Source organism: Jaculus jaculus, chromosome 3 (genome assembly GCF_020740685.1).
Source record: "Jaculus jaculus isolate mJacJac1 chromosome 3, mJacJac1.mat.Y.cur, whole genome shotgun sequence".
In the NCBI taxonomy this organism is placed as follows: domain Eukaryota; kingdom Metazoa; phylum Chordata; class Mammalia; order Rodentia; family Dipodidae; genus Jaculus; species Jaculus jaculus.
Window position 1 is genome coordinate 72917458 of NC_059104.1, and position 16983 is coordinate 72934440.

The 16983-nt window shown below is 45.1% G+C and overlaps 1 pseudogene; it reads right to left on the bottom strand.

The window, feature by feature from the left end:
- LOC101611228 overlaps positions 1-16983 on the bottom strand; it is a 57522-nt pseudogene that overhangs the window by 21235 nt on the left and 19304 nt on the right.

The window sequence follows — 16983 nt, forward strand, 5'->3', positions numbered from 1 at the left end:
GTTTTTGGTAGATGAAATAAGCATTTGAAATATAAGTATAGTGGTCAAGCCTTTTTACCCCAACTGTTTTCTGGGGGGGAAGGGTGAGTATATATGTGTGTACATCTTCATGTATGTGAGTGTGAGCATATGCCTCATGGCATTTGTGTGGTGGTCAAAGGATAACTTTGAGTGTTGATTACCCTCTATACCTTATTTGAGGCAATGTTTCTCATTGCTTGTTGTTGCATTCTCCAGAGCTGGCCCACAAACTTTTGGAAAAATTTCCTATCTCTTTTTGGTAAATCCCCCTATCTCTGTCTCCCTTCTTATCATTAGGCACAGTGGACTCCCATCATAGCATCCAGCTTTCATGTAGGTTCTGGATATTTGAACTCAGGTACTCATACTTGTATGGAAAGTTCTTTATCCACTGAGCCACCTCCTCAATCTCAACTGTTACTTTTCATAATTCATTTTATTTTTAGCATAGGTCAGTAGCTTCATTCTCTTACATAAAACTTCATATGGGTGGGGAAGATGGATCAGTGATTAAGAATGTTTACCACTTAAACATGATGGCCTCTTGGGCCAGAGACCATCAAGTTCAACTCCCCAGAATCCACATAAAAAGCTGGCATGGGGGCTGGAGAGATGGCTTAGCGGTTAAGGCGCATGCCTGTGAAGCCTATGGACCCCACTTTGATTCTCCAGGTCCCATGTAAGTCAGATGTACATGGTGGCACATGCATCTAGAGTTCATTTGCAGTGGCTGGAGGCCCTGGCACACCCATTCCCCCCCCCCTCTTTCTCTCTCTCTCTCTCTCTCTCTCTCTCTCTCTCTCTCTCTCTCTCTCTCTGTCTCTCTTCCTTTCTCTAGTAAACAAATAATAAATAAATAAACACTTGGGAGGCAGAGGTAGGAGGATCGCTGTGAGTCTGGATTTCAACATATTGGCATACATAGAGACTTTCTGAATATAACCCTGTTGCTCAGAAAGTAAAACCACTATTCAACCAATGGGACCTGATGAAATTAAAAAGCTTTTGTGGCTAGGTGTGGAAGGGCATACCTTTAATCTCAGCAATTGGGAGGCAGAAGTCGGAGAATTGCCATGAACTCAAGGCCACCCTGACACTACATAGTGAATTCCAGGTCAGCCTAAGCTAAAGTGAAACCCTACCTTGAAAAGAACAAAATGCTTTGGTACAGGAAAGGACACTGAGAATAGAGCAGAGAAGCAACCTACAAAATGGGAGAAAATCTTTGCCAGCTATACATCTGACAGAAGATTAATAGCCATAATATTTAAAGAACTCAAAAAAAGTAAATAATAAGAAATCAAACAAGCCAATTAAAAAACTGGGCTATGGAACTACAGAGTTCTCAAAAGAAAAAAATGGAGATGGGATATAAATATCTAAAAACATGTTCTACATCCTTAGCCATCAGGGAAATGCAAATTAAAACTACTTTAAGATTCAATCTCACTCCTATCAAATGGCTGTCATCAAGAAGACAAACAACAATTAATGCTGGTGAGGATGTGGAAGAGAGGAACACTTCTACACTATTGCTGGCAATGTAAACTGGTATAGTTATTGTGGAAATTAGTGTGGAGGTTCCTGAGACAGCTAAAAATAGATTTACTGTATGAACCAGCTATATCACTCCTTGGTATATATGCTAAGGATGGTACTCACTACCTTAGAGATACTTGCTCAGCCATGTTTATTGCTGCTCTATTCACAATATCTGAGAAATGGAACCAGCCTAGATGTCCCTCAAGTGATGAATGGATAATGAAGATGTGGTACATTTATGCAATGGAGTTCTATTCAGTGGTAAAGAAAGATGAAATTATGAAATTTGTTTGGAACTAGATGGATCTGGAAAAGAGTATACTAAGGGCCAGAACACCAAATGTCTTATGCTCTCTCTCATATGTGGATCCTAGCTACAAATGTTTAGATTTGTGAGTTGGCGTAAAAGTCAATATTCAAGGCCAGTAAGCTACAAAGGGGCTAGACAGGAGGGAGGACAGAGAAGGACTTATGGGGAGGGTATTGTATATTTGTAAGTAGATGAACAGACTACTGATGGTGCAATGGCCTAAGTGAGCAGGGGAAGGGTGGAGAAGGGTTAATCAAAACTTAAGTTGTTATATGTCTGCTGGTGTTTGCATAATATATATACTATGCTCACCAAATTGCCCAGTAAGCACTTCTCTTAAGGTTCACACAAACACACACACACACACACGTTCATATTGGATTTATTTCATTTAACCAAAGAATTCTAGATAGTATCAGGGCAGTATTCAATTTTCTTCTTTTTTTTTTCTCAATTTTTATTAACATTTTCCATGATTATAAAAAATATCCCATGGTAGTACCCTTCCTCCCTCCCCCCAACTTTCCACTTTGAAATTCCATTCTCCATCATATCCCCTCCCCATCTCATTCTACTTTCATATATACAATACCAACCTATTAAGTACCCTCCTCCTTTCTCTTCCCTTTATATCTTCTTTTTACCTTACTAGCTTCTGCTACTGAGTTTTTTCCTTCTCACGCAGAAGCCCAATCATCTTGAATACACATATATTAAGGCTACTCTCACTTTTGGCTAGAGAAGTTTCTATTTTTACATGGCAGTGACCTTGGGATGACTCAGAAGGTACCATGGTGCTGAGAAGTGAAAGAGGAGAGCTCAGCACTGAAATGTCTCTATCACATCTTCCAAGGCTCAAGGTCTCTTGCGGAAGAGGTAGTGGAAAGAATGTAAGAGCCAAAGGAAGGGTGGGACTTCTTACAATGTGCTCCTTCGGACACAAAATGGCCTCACAGTGTCTGACACTACCTACACAAGACTATCCTAATAGGAAAAGATCATGACATCAAAATAAAAGAGACTGATTGATGGGGGAAGGGGTATGATGGAGAGTGGTGTTTCAGAGGAAGTGGTGGGGGAGAGAATTATATACAATTGTGGAAATTGTCAAAAAAAATTAAATAAAAAACAAATTTAAAAAATTTAAGATGTTATTAAAAAAAAGCCATATGGAAACCTGCTTCCCTGGATAATGGTGTACCCAGAAGCCATAGACTGTTACTAGTAAAATTTCGGTGCCAGGAATGGGATACCTCCCAGTGAATGGTTGGCCAGGGAGATCCATGACGCGTTTTCAACAGAACTAAATGGTAAGACCCTATTGTTGGAGACTCCACATGCTTTTGCTTCAAGGTCCCTGAGAAATCAAGCTGAAGCTAAGCTTAAAACCCCCTCCCTATGAAACAGCTAACATAATGCTGGAAAAAGCTACATGCCACACAACTATATGGGAGAGAGAAGTAATCAAAGGTGGTAAACATTGTGTGATTGTTAAATTTTGTGTCAATTTCTTCTGTTTAGGAATCCACAGACATTCCTCATAAGTGGATCCCTGAGGTTGCTTCCAGAAAGGATTAACTAAAGGAGGAATCCTTCTCCCAGGGAAGGTACTTCCTCCAGAGTGGGTGGGCCTCTCTCAGAGGGGTGCTGTATCTAAGAAAGCTCTGGGAAGTAAAGTATCCTCTCTTCCCCCTGGCTGCTGGTGCTGCTTGCTGCTTTCCACTGTGGACTGAAGATGAGAGTGGACTGAAGCCCAGAAGCTCTCCAGGAAGCCCCCAGGCTTTCAGTGCCAGATTGGGACTACTGAGGGAGCCACTCAGCCTCATGAACTGAGCAGCTACTGAGTTCCTTGACTCTCTGGCCTGCAAACTGCTATTGTTGGACTGCTGTAAACTAATCCAATAACTTCCCCTTTAATACAATTCATTCTATCAGTTCTGTTCCTCTAGAGAACCCTGGCTAATACAGATTGTGGTACCAGGAGTGGTTCTAGAGAAAAAGAATTGTAAGGGTGGATTTCCCTAGTTGGCTTGGTGCTCTATAGAGTTGGCTCTCCAACTTCAGAGCCACTAAAGGCTCTACTAGTAATAAGGAGAGCACTAATAATCCATGGTGTAAACTATTTAAAGAACTCTGTGAGATAGATATATTTGGTAATCTTGAGTCATATCTTGTGAAGAGTGGGGAATTTAGTGACTCTGTGTCTAAAACTTTTGAATATTTGTGGAAAAGTAAGATGAATGATGATGCTGGATGGTTACTTCTAGCATCTTTGGATAAACTATTAAGGGAAAAGCAGAAGCTCAGAAAGGAAATTTCCAACCTTAAGACCTATGTACATGATCTGAAGGTTTCTAAGGGTTCCCTGGAGGAGAGTCTCCTCTTTAGCCAAAACAAGGCTCATATTTCAGAAAACCAAACCCAAGCTTTCATTGTAAGATTGGCTAATTTGCAACATAAACTCAAATCCCAGACTCACAGGCTATCAGAAATTAATGTGAGGGCACTGATTGGAAAAGGGTGGGATCCTATGACGTGGGATAGTGATGTGTGGGAAGAGCCTGAAGAATCTGTGGACGTTGAACTCTCAGATTCTGAAGAAGTTTTTTGCATAAGAATGTGATCTCTCCTTCCTTAGTAGCAGTTGCATCCCCACCCCACCCCTGAAGTATTGCCCTCTCCACCCTTGCCCAAGGGAATTAAGCCTTCTTTGTTTGAGGAAACAGAAAAGACCCTCCCTGCAGGAGGTTTTGATACTCCTCAATGCCCACCCATCTTCTCTTCTAGGCCTATGACAAAGCTTATGTTAGGCAGGCCCCTAAAGGTGAGATAGAAATCATGACTCAAGAGGAGGTGGTACACCCCTAAAGAACTTTAGGAGTTTTCTAACTTGGTAAAGCAGAAGTATAAGAATATGTATGGGAATGGATTTTAAGGGTGTGGGATTGTTGTGCCAAGACCCCGGACCAGGAGCCAAGACCCCCGGTCACCCAGGAGTCACCTAGAGGACTGCCACAGAAGCCGAGACACTCGAATGTAAAAGCAACAGGTTTCTTTTAATGTCAAGCTTAAGCAGGGACTCAATCCACACAGACCGACGCAATGGGAGTGGGAGAGAGCCCCGACCTTCTAAAAGTAGGGGTTTATAAAGGAAAAGAGTGGGAAGGGGGAAAAGGGGTTACATCACATAGCATCTTTTAAAATGATTGGTTCCAAGAAGGCGCACGCGGGAACATTTCTAGTTGCTCATCTCTGGTCAGCAGACTGCTTGTAGATCCTAAGTATTTCTGGAATGTCCTGTTGAGCAAGTGAGCATGAGTTACAGAAGCAAAGGTCGGCACTTTAATCATTTAGTTCCTTATCTGAGCCGAGCCCGGGATCCTCCTTTGTTCACAATGGTTTGTCCTACAATGGCAGTGTCATTGTTTAATTAGTTATGTGTTATTTCTTTTTGGTCTCTCATTTCCCCCTCTCTGTGTGTCTTGGGGAGCTTATCTAGGGTCCCTATTTGAGTGTTTAAATATTTCCTGTATCTATGTTGGTTGTCACTGGTTGGTAGGAGCAATTTCTTTGTACCATCAATTGGATGGTGCCTAGCCGTTGTTTCATAAACTAACTGTACCAGCTTATTTAAAATACAGGGGCCAAAAGTAAGCAACAGTAGTAGGATGAGTAGGGGTCCTAGGAGGGTGGATATCAAGGTAGTGAACCAGGGGGAGCTATTGAACCATGATTCAAACCATCCTTCTTGAAGTATGCGTTCACGTTGCCGCTTCTCTAATCCCTCCCTTATTTTAGTCATTGATTTTTTAATTACTCCAGAATGATCAACATAGAAGCAACATTCTTCTCCTAAAGCTTGACATAGTCCCCCTTGTTGTAGAAGGAGTAAATCTAAACCCCTTCTATTTTGAAGAACTACCTCCGCTAGGGAAGTAAGTGACTCTTGTAAATGGGAGATTGACTTTTCTAATTCTTGGATGTCTGAGTCTATTGCTATTCTGAGGTCGGTGTACTGTTGATTCTGAGTCACTATGGAAGCTATTCCCGTTCCTCCTCCTGCAAGTCCCAAACCTAGTAGTAAACTAACAGTTAGGGCGGTAATCGGCTCTCTCTTTGTTCTGATTAAGTCTACACCCAGATAGAGGTTCATCTCTTCAGCTGAGTAGTAGGTTATTTTAGGGATTAATCGTACCTGAACACAGGAATCCTCAGCAGTGGTTAGCACGGCTGTATTAATGTGGGGTGTGAGCCCTGTATTGCAAACCCACCAAGAGTCTTCAGAGGGAATAAGATAGGAGGAAGAGGCATTGAGAAAAATGGTCTGATCACATAAGGGAGAGGGAATTGAGTTAGATTGGGCACCAGTGACACATAGTCCTTGTCTGGATACCTTTTGGAGGGTAAGTTTTATATTTCTTGGCTGTTGCTATCTGCATTTGTTTATATCTGATGATACATTAAATGAATCAGAGACTGCGACCCCTTCATAAAATGGGGGCCTTGCATTATAGCATAACCAACAGGATTCGGTGAGATCAGGTCTAGAGGAGTTAAGGAAATGATAGGCAGAGTCTAAGAGTGAGAGAAGAGGGTTATGTTCTTCTTGTATCAAATCCCTGCTAGGGTTTTTTTCTATGTCTTCTGTAGGCCTCCCTGGAGGTATTTGTGTTGTCATTTTATAGGCTTGTGATGGGGGGGGCGGGGATGGAGCTTTGAAGAAGGTAGGGTCCTGGTGTTATTATGTGGGGCAAGGGGTTTGACCGGTGCGGCTTGAGTTAAAGCCTTACTGGGCCCTATAGCCTGGGGTGGCTGTAGGGGTGTAATTTTTAAGAGAATGGTGAACAGGACTCCATTGTTATATCCTGACTGGTAGAGTTGCAATCCCCAAGTAATCCCTGCATCCTATTTTGTCTCCTTTTTTCCTGCTTCAGTAAAGGAAACAACAATGGGATTACATGTAGGTTGCCTTGGGGTACATTAAGTGGCCTTGATTCTTTGGATCTTAATGAGGCTCGAGGGGGATGGCTTTACCCAAGAACAAGTCCCAGTCTGTTCACATCCCCATGCTTTACAATAAAAATCTGCTTCTCCCCAACATTTTGAGATTTTCCTCCTATCCGTGGGGATTGGACATACATAAAAGCAGGTGCCCTGTAAGGTTTGCATGACAGTGTGAGTTCCACATCCTGGGATTCCTATCCTGCCTTGGTGATGGGGGTCCTGTTTAAAAAGGGCACATAAGTCTAAAGTCAGATCGGGCCACCAAGTTCCGGGGGTATGTGGTTCCCAAGTTTCCATTTCCACCTGTTTGGAACTAGGGGTGATGATCTGCCAGAAAATGTTATGTGGGAGATGAGGGTTTCTAGCAGTCCAGCAAACCTGGCTATTAATTAAGCAAACAGTAAGTAACAGTATCAGTACTTGTTTCAATTTGGGTCTTTCCAGTGGAGGCGGAGCTTCAGTGGGTCCTCTGGGTCAGGATGGCTTGCCCATGTGTCTCCAGCCTGCCAGGGAAGCGGCTTTACATGGGTCCAATGGATCCATGATGTGATGCCATCTACCTTTATGGCTGTGGGAGTGGTCATCAGCACAACGTAGGGGCCTTTCCATCTGGGTTCTAAGGACTTCTGTTGGTATCTTCTGATGAGTGCTTTGTCTCCTGGTTGGAACCTGTGGGGTTTGGGGGGAGTAACAGTCTCATATACAGCCCTTAAATGTGGCCAGATCTCTTTGTGAGTGAGCTGTAAATGGTTTAAAGAGCGAATTAGGTCCTGGTCATCCATTTGTGTTAGAAGGTCAATTTGGAGGCTTTGGATAATAGGAGGTGGCACTCCAAACATTATTTCAAAAGGGGTCAGACACATATGATATGGGGAGTTCCGAACTCGGAACAAAGCAAAGGGAAGGAGAGACACCCATTCAGCGCCGGTCTCTAAAGCTAATTTAGTCAAGGTCTCTTTTAGAGTTCTATTCATTCTTTCTACCTGTCCTGAACTCTGAGGGCGATAAGCACAGTGTAACTTCCAATTGGCCCCCAGTGCAGTGGCTGTTCCATGACTTACCTGAGATATGAAAGCTGGTCCGTTGTCTGAACCTAGAGAGATTGGGCAATATCTCTTCTAGTATCTTCTTAGCAACCACCTGCACAGTCTCTGTTTTTGTAGGGAAGGCTTCTACCCAGCCTGAAAATGTATCTATAAACACTAGGAGATACTTATATGCTGTTTTTCCAGTCCTAATTTCAGTAAAGTCTAATTCCCAATAGGCTCCCGGTCTGGTTCCTCTCAGTCTGGTTCCTGGATTGGAGGGAAGAGCTGTAGCATTAGTCATACAGCAAGGCTGGCAATTGCTCAATGGTCTGACTGGCATTTTTTATTTTGAGGTGGGAGTTACACAGTAACTCCTGCATCCACTTGATTCCTAGATGGGAAGAATGGTGGATCTTTTTTAGAATTCTCTGTCCCAATCTTTGAGGTAGAATCAGGCAGCCATCCTCTGTTTTCCACCAGTCATCAGACTGTTGGGCTCCTTTTAATTGTTTAATCCATGTTAAGTCTTCTGAGGTGTATTTTGGAATGTCTGGAAGTTTTCTGCCTCCGGGGTCTACCAGGACAGGGGCTATCCTAGTTGCCAGGGCCACACGTTTGGCTGTCTGGTCAGCTAAGTTGTTTCCTTGGGGAATTAGTCCATCCCCTTTCTGGTGTCCTGGACAGTGAATGATAGTCACCTGTGTAGGGCCCCAGAGGGCTTGGAGCAGATCTAGGATCTCTTGCTTGTTTTTAATGGTTTTTTCATTCAGCTGTCAAGAGCCCCCTCTCTCTGTATATTGTTCCATGGACGCGTGCCGTAGCAAATGCGTAACGGCTGTCCATATATATGTTTAGTTTTTTATTAGCCCCTAGTTGTAAGGCTTTGGTGAGGGCTATAAGTTCTGCCTTTTGGGCTGATGTGCCTGCTGGAAGAGACTCTGCCCAAATGACATCTGTCCCCGACATGACTGCGGCCCCCGCGTACCTGTGTCCATCCTGGATGAAGCTGCTGCCATTTGTAAACCAGGTTACTTCAGCGTCTTTGAGGGGGGTGTCCTTGAGATCTGGCCTTATGTTGTACATGTGAGCCAGTATCTCCACACAGTCATGGAGAGGCATCTCCAAGTCCGGATCAGGCAACAGTGGCAGGGTTCAGAGTAATGGGCGTCTGGAAAGTTATTCTGGCTGGATTCAGGAGCAAAGTCTGATAGTGGACCATGCGGGCATTGCTGAGCCAGTGGCCCGGTGGTTGCTTTAGCACTCCCTCAATGGCGTGAGGGGTGGCAACCCTAAGGTTTTGTCCCAAAGTCAGCTTGTCTGCATCCTTGACTAGAAGGGCTGTGGCAGCTATAATCCTCAGACATGGGGGCCACCCTGCTGCTACAGTGTCCAGTTTCTTTGACAAGTAGGCAACAGGGCGCCGCCAGGATCCTAAGCTTTGGGTGAGGACTCCCTTTGCTATCCCATTATGTTCACCTATGAAGAGCATAAATGGCTTAGTCACATCAGGGAGGCTTAGGGCTGGGGCTTCTAGAAGGCGTACCTTTAAGTCATCAAAAGCTTGTTGGTGATGATCTGTCCATTGGAAAGGCTGGTTTTCCTTGGTGGCTTCATATAGAGGTTTTGCCAGTTCTGCAAATCCAGGGATCCACAGATGGCAGAAGCCTGCTGTGCCAAGGAATTCTCTAACTTGCCTGGGTGAGGTTGGTGTCGAGATCCAGAGAACAGTCTCTTTCCAGGCATCTGACAGCCAGCGTTGGCCATCCCGGAGGATGTATCCCAGGTATGTCACCCGCTGCTTGCAGATCTGGGCCTTTTTAGCAGAGGCCCGGTATCTCAGATTGCCCAACGTCTGCAGGAGGTCTCTGGTTCCCACCAGGCATATCTCTTGGCTGACTGTTCCTATTAAAAGATCATCCACATATTGTAACAGAGTAAGTCCTGGGTTACGTACCCAGAAGTTTGAGAGATCTTCATGTAAAGCCTCATCGAAGATTGTAGGAGAGTTTTTGAATCCTTGAGGAAGCTGAGTCCAGGTGAGTTGGCCATTGATTCCAATGTCTGGATCATGCCATTCAAAAGCAAAGTATGGTTGGCTCTGTGGGGCTAAGGGTAGGCTAAAGAATGCATCTTTTAAGTCCAGGACAGTATACCAAATGAGCTGAGGTGTTAGGCTTCCCAACAAAGTATAAGGATTAGGAACTGTTGCGTGGATATCCATTGTTCTTTTATTTACTGCCCTCAGATCCTGGACTGGGCGGTAGTCGTTTGAGTTAGGCTTTTTCACTGGTAGGAGGGGAGTGTTCCAAGCTGACTGGACTGGCTTTAGGACCCCCAACTGGAGGAGCCATCTGATGTGGGGGGTGATCCCCTGTTTGGCCTCCATTGGCATTGGGTATTGTCATACCCTGACTGGTGTGGCTCCGGGTTTTAGTTCCACCAGTATGGGGGGGGGGGCTGTGTTGTGCATATCCCATCCCACCAGTTTCTGCCCAAGCTTGAGGATATTCCATCAACCAGGAAGAATCTAAAAGTTCCCCCTCCTTTGCATGTTTTTGGAAAAGCCTGTATTCTTCTGTTAGATTGGTAGTTACAAGAATTTGGGCTATTGTAGCCTTTAATTTGGGTGAAGATCCACCCATGGCAGAAACTTGTGCCCCCTGTTCTGAAAAGGATATTTGGGCTTTCATTTTAGATAACAAGTCACATCCCAACAATGGATATGGACATTCAGGTATGACCAGGAAGGAGTGGGTCACCTGGTTGGTGCCTAAATTAACAGTCCTCCTAGTTGTCCATTGGTAAGGTTTGGTGCCTGTGGCTCCCTGGACCCAGGTAGTTTTCTTTGTCATGGGCCCCTCTGCTTGTAATAGTAGCGAATTCTCTGCCCCAGTGTCCACCATAAAAGTTATTTTCTTCCCCTCCACATCAAGGGTTAGCCTGGGCTCAGGGAGGGGAACTGAGCCCTGCCCCCCTCAGTCACTGTCTTCTTGACTGGCTGCCAGGATATTAGTCCATTGTTTATTTTTGGGACAATCTCGGACCCAATGTCCTTCCTCCTTACAGTATGCACATTGATTCTTTCTTACCTTAGATTTTGTTCTTTTATTATCTCCCTTCCAATGGGGTCTCCTCATGCAAGTGGTGTCCTGGGTGGTGAGATTTCCAGTGGCAGCCAGAATTTCCTTAAGATCTTGATGATGCTTGGTCTGTTGTAGTTCTAAGATCTTAGTTAAATTTCTTTCCTGTCTCCTTTCTCGTTTAATTTCTTTTTCCTCTATGCTTTCACTTTTATCAAAGACCTTTTCCGCCACTGCTACTAATTCCCTAATATTTTTCTCTCCTAACCTTTCTAATGACTGTAACTTTTTCTTAATATCAGGGGTGACCTGATTAATAAAAGCAAACATGACAGTAGTAGCCGCTTCCCCTGACTCAGGCTCATATGGAGTGTATCTACAGAAGGCTTCTTGGAGTCTTTCTAGGTAAGCGGCTGGACTCTCATCTGGTCCCTGTCTGACATCATATACCTTGGACATATTGGCAGGCTTTCTTGCTGCTGCCCTGAGACCCACTAACAGAGTCCGGCGATAAATCAGGAGTCTCTCCCTACCTTGTGCCGTATTGTAGTCCCAGGTGGGGCAGGTAGTCGGGAAACTGCCATTTATTATGGCAGGGTCAGTGGTGGGATCTCCTGTAGGCCCTGGAATGAGTTTGCGGGCACTTTCAATGATCCTGCCTCACTCCTCAGTGGTGAACAAAACCTGTAGGAGCTGCTGACAATCATTCCAGGTGGGCTGGTGGGTGAAGAGCACAGTTTCTAACAGATTAGTCAGTCCCCTAGGATTCTCAGAGAAGGGAGCATTCTGAGAACGCCAATTGTACAGGTCACTGGTGGCAAAAGGCCAATAGTGAAAGGGCTGATTCCCATCCGCATCAAAGGGTCCAGCAGGGCGGAGCGGCAGAGCCACTGTCTGGTCAGGGACTTGTGGGGTAGCTGCCCTCCGGCTCCGTGTAGCCTGAGCTGGTCCCTGTGGATTTGAAGGCAGGCTGGCTGGGGTTGGGGCCTCTAATGGAGGTTGGGGAGGATTAGGATTGGGAGGAGGTACATAGGGGGGAGGGAAGATGTCGATTTCCTCATTTCCTCCTGTGAGGATGGGGGCCGTCACCTCTGCAGTGGGTTTGGTATCTCTTTTAGGGGAGGTGGCCAATACCTGTGAAGAAAGGGGTAGGTGAGGAAGGAAGGGCTTTATCCAAGGATGAGGTTCTTCTATCAAATTTCTCCAGGTCACAATATAAGGAATTTGGTCAGGGTGTCCACTCCTAGGACAAAAAACAATTTTTTCAACTTCTAATATGGTATTCAGGTGAAAAGTTCCCTCTGGTGGCCATCCTACATTAAAGGTGGGCCACTCAGAGGTACAGAGCATGATCCATTTGCCTTTCTTAACAGCTATTCCATTCTCTCGGGCGACACTTTTGACATCCTTCCAGTGTGCCAGACAGAGTCCTAGAGGAGAAGAAGGTGTCTGTCCCATGTTATAAACGTCCAGGGAAAAGTGTCCATAGGATCAGGGTGAATGTAACACACAGACATACAAGTACAACACAAACACAGAGGGCCCAATAGAGAGCTATGCGCACTTCAGAGCTAAATGCAAATCCGTGATGGCCAAACGAGTCTGTGTCCTTAAGGGACGGCTCAACAATACCAAACACAATACAAATGGGAGCTGGTCTCCCCAAATCTGTGATGGCCAAACAAGTCTGTGTCCTTAAGGGACGGCTCAACAATACCAAACACGGTACGAATAGGAGCTGGTCTCCCGAGTAGGTTGGCTCTGTCCTCTAGGACAGGGTCCCCACTCAAATGAGGGGGCAAGACGTCTCAAGCCTCCTCCAGGTCTGCCCTTACGGTGCGTCAACCAGGGATATAAGACCTGTTCAAAATTACAGGATTACAAATGCCATGAATGCGGCTTGCCAGCAAACTGAAAGTAAAAGGGAAGAAAAAGAAAAGGAAAAGGAACGCTCACCCACCCGGCCGGTCAGAGAAGAAACCTTTGGAGTCTCGGGTTCATTGGGGGGGGGGGTCTCTGGGGATCCTGGACGAGCCCCCAAGATGTTGTGCCAAGACCCCTGACCAGGAGTCAAGACCCCCGGTCATCCAGGAGTCACCTAGAGGACCGCCACAAAAGCCGAGACACTCGAATGTAAAAGCAACAGGTTTCTTTTAATGTCAAGCTTAAGCAGGGGCTCAATCTACACAGACTGACGCAGCGGGAGTGGGAGAGAGCCCCGACCTTCTAAAAGTAGGGGTTTATAAAGGAAAAGAGTGGGAAGGGGGAAAAGGGGTTACATCACATAGCATCTTTTAAAATGATTGGTTCCAAGAAGGCGCACGCAGGAACATTTCTAGTTGCTCATCTCTGGTCAGCAGACTGCTTGTAGATCCTAAGTATTTCTGGAATGTCCTGTTGAGCAAGTGAGCATGAGTTACAGAAGCAAAGGTCGGCACTTTAATCATTTAGTTCCTTATCTGAGCCGAGCCCGGGATCCTCCTTTGTTCACAATGGTTTGTCCTACAATGGCAGTGTCATTGTTTAATTAGTTATGTGTCATTTCTTTTTGGTCTCTCAGGATGATGGAGGAAGCTGAATTTATTGAAATGGGCCTGTTGAGCAGAGATTTTGGATTTAACACTGCAGCTGATGCAGTTGGAAGAGGTGCCAAGAATTTATTTTATTGGTTGGCTGAAGTATGGATCCAAAGATGGTCTACTGTGAATGAGCTCCAGCTGCCTGATATCCCCTGGATTAATGTTGATGAAGGGACTAAAAGGCTCAAAGAACTTGGAATGCTGGAGTGGATTTGCCTTATACACTCATCTTTGCCCCCACAATGGGAGCATCCAGAAGATGTGCCCTTCATTAAGACTAAAAGAAACAGATTGTGAAGGGAGCACCAGCATACTTAATGTTGCCAGTAGTTGCCATAATATGTAAAGTAGACATCACAGTGGGAGCCGCATTTGCTGCATTAGGTGGCTTAGATGCAATGGATCTAACTGGATCTCAGGGTAAAAATGGCCAAGTGGCAGCACTGAATCGCCAAAGGCAAAGTGAGCATGTTTGCCATAATGGACAGCATAGGCCAAACAATGCTCATAATGGCATGACTTATGTAGACCTTTGGTACTAGCTGATTAATTATGGTGTTCCTGAAAGGAAATAGATAAGAAGCCTACTAAGTTCCTGCTTGATCTGTATAAGCAGAAAAGTTCCAGAGTAAAAGAACAAAGGGCCACTTTGAATTATATCAACAGAGAATCAAGGCCTCTTAACCAGTTTCCAAACTTGAGCCAATTTACAGATCCTGAGCACCTTGACTGAAGAGGTGGCCAGGTCCCCTTGAGGAAGGACCCTCCCACAATCTCCAAAAATTTAAATATTAAGCTTAGTCCTATCCTTCCTCAGAGGGACCTGAGGCCTTTTGCTAGGGTAACTGTACACTGGGGTAAAGAAAATAATCAGACTTTCAGGGCTTACTGAGCACTGGCTTTGGATTGACATTGATTCCAGGAGACCCTCAACAGGATTGTGGCCCTCCAGTTACAGTAGGTGCTTATGGAGGTCAGGTGATCAATGGAGTTTTGGCAAATGTTAGATTGACAGTGGGTTCAGTGACTCCCAAGTTCATCCTGTTTTTATTTTCTCAGCTCCAGAATGCATAATTGGGATAGATATACTTAGGAGTTGGTAGAGCTCCCACATTGGCTCTCTGACTTGTGGAGTTAGGGCTATCTATTATGGTTGGAAAGGCCAAATAGAAGTCACTGGAACTCCCTCCCCCAAGGAAAATAGTGAACCAAAAACAGGATCACATTCCTGGAGGGATTGCAGAAATTAATACCACTATAAATAACTTGGAGGATGCAGGGGTGATAGTTCCCACCACATCTCCCTTTAACTCTCCTATTTGGCCTGTTCAAAAGACAGATGGATCCTGGAGAATGACAGTGGATTATCAGAAACTTAACCAGGTGGTGACTCCAATTGCAGCTGCTGTACCAGATGTGGTTTCTTTACTTGAGCAGATTAACACATGTCCTGGTACCTCATATGCAGCTATTGATCTTGTGAATGTTTTCTTCTCCAAACCTGCCCATAAGGACCACCAGAAGCAATTTGCCTTCAGCTGGAAAGGTCAGCAGTACACCTTTACTGTTTTAGTTCAAGGTTATATTAACTCTCCAGCCCTGTGTCATAACTTAGTTTGCAGGTATCTTGATTGCCTGCTCCTTCCACAAGGTATCACATTGGTCCATTATATCAATGACATTATGCTGACTGGATCAAATGTGCAGGAGGTGGCAGCCTCTCTGAAGTTGTTAGTACAGCATATATGTATTAGGGGATGGTAAATAAATCCATCCAAAATTCAAGGACCTTCCACCTCAGTGAAATTTCTAGTATAGTGGTGTGGGGCATGCAGAGATATTTCTTCTAAGGTGAAGGATAAGTTGCTGCACCTGGCCCCCCCTACCACTAAGAAAGAAGCACAACATCTAGTGGGCCTATTTGGATTTTGGAGACCCTCACTTGGGTCTGTTGCTCCTTCCCATATATCAAGTGACTTGGAAAGCTACTAGTTTTCAGTGGGGCCCAGAACAAGAGAAGGCTCTTCAACAGCTCCAGGCTGCTGTGCAGGCTGCTCTGCCACTTGGGCCATGTGATCCAACAGATTCGATGGTACTTGAGATGTCAGTATCATATAGTAATGCCATTTGGAGCCTTTGGTAGGCCTTCATAGGGGTATCACAATGGAGGTCTTTGCTATTCTAGAGCAAGGCCATGCTGTCATCTGCAGACAATTATTCTGCCTTTGAGAGACAGCTCTTAGCCTCTATTGGGCTTCATGGAAACTGAACGTTTGACAACGGGCCAGTTACTATGCAACCTGCACTGCCCATTATGAACTGGGTGTTATGTGACCCAGAAGGCCATAGATTTGAGCAGGCCCTGAAGGCACAAGTAAGTTACATGAGGGAGTTGTCCAAATGCCTATGGTTTCTACTCCTGTTACAATGCCTTCTGTCCCCAAGCATGCACCTATGGTATCATGGGCTGTGTCCTATGATCAACTGACTGAGGAGGAGAGGACTAGGGCATGGTTTACAGATGGTCCAATGTGTTATGTGGGCACCTCCCAGTAGTGGACAACTGCAGTATTACAGCCCCTTTCTGGGATACCTCTGAATGACTGGTGAAGGGAAGTCTTTACAATGGGCGGGATTATAGGCAGTGCACATGGCTGTGCATTTTGCTTGGAAGGAAAAATGTCCAGATGTGTGGTTACACACTGATTCATTGGCTATGGCCAATGATTTGGCTGGATGGTCCAGGACTTGAAAGGAGCACCGAATCTGTTGGAAAACTGGTGAGAAAGACATTTGGGGAAGGTGTATGTAGAAAGAAGTCTCTGTATGGGCAAAAGATATAAAGATACTCATGTCCTACGTTAACACTCATCAGAAGGTGACTCCATCAGAGGATGACTTTAATAATCAAGTAGATAAAATGACCCATTCTGTGGATAGTGATCAACCTCTTTCCTCAGCCAGCCATCCCTGTCATTGCCCAATGAGCCCATGAACAAGGTGGTCATGGTGGCAGGAATGCATGGGCCCAACAACATGGACTTCCACTAACTAAGGCTGATCTAGCTATGGCTGCTGCTGAGTGCCAACTTGGCTAGCAGCAGACACCAACCCTGAGTTCCCGATATGGTAGCATTCCTCAGGGTAACCAGCCAACCACTTGGTGGCAGGTTGACTACATTGGACCACTTCCATCATGGAAAAGGCAGTGTTTTATCCTTAGTGTGATAGACACTTATTCTGGGTATGCCTTTCCTTTTCCTGCACATAGTGCTTCTGCCATCTGGGCTTATAGAATCCCTATCCACCATCATGGTATTCCACAGAGCATTGCTTCTCACCAAGGAACTCACTTTACCACCCAGGAAGTATGGCAGTGGGCTCATGATCATGGAACTCACTGGTTTTACCATGTGCCC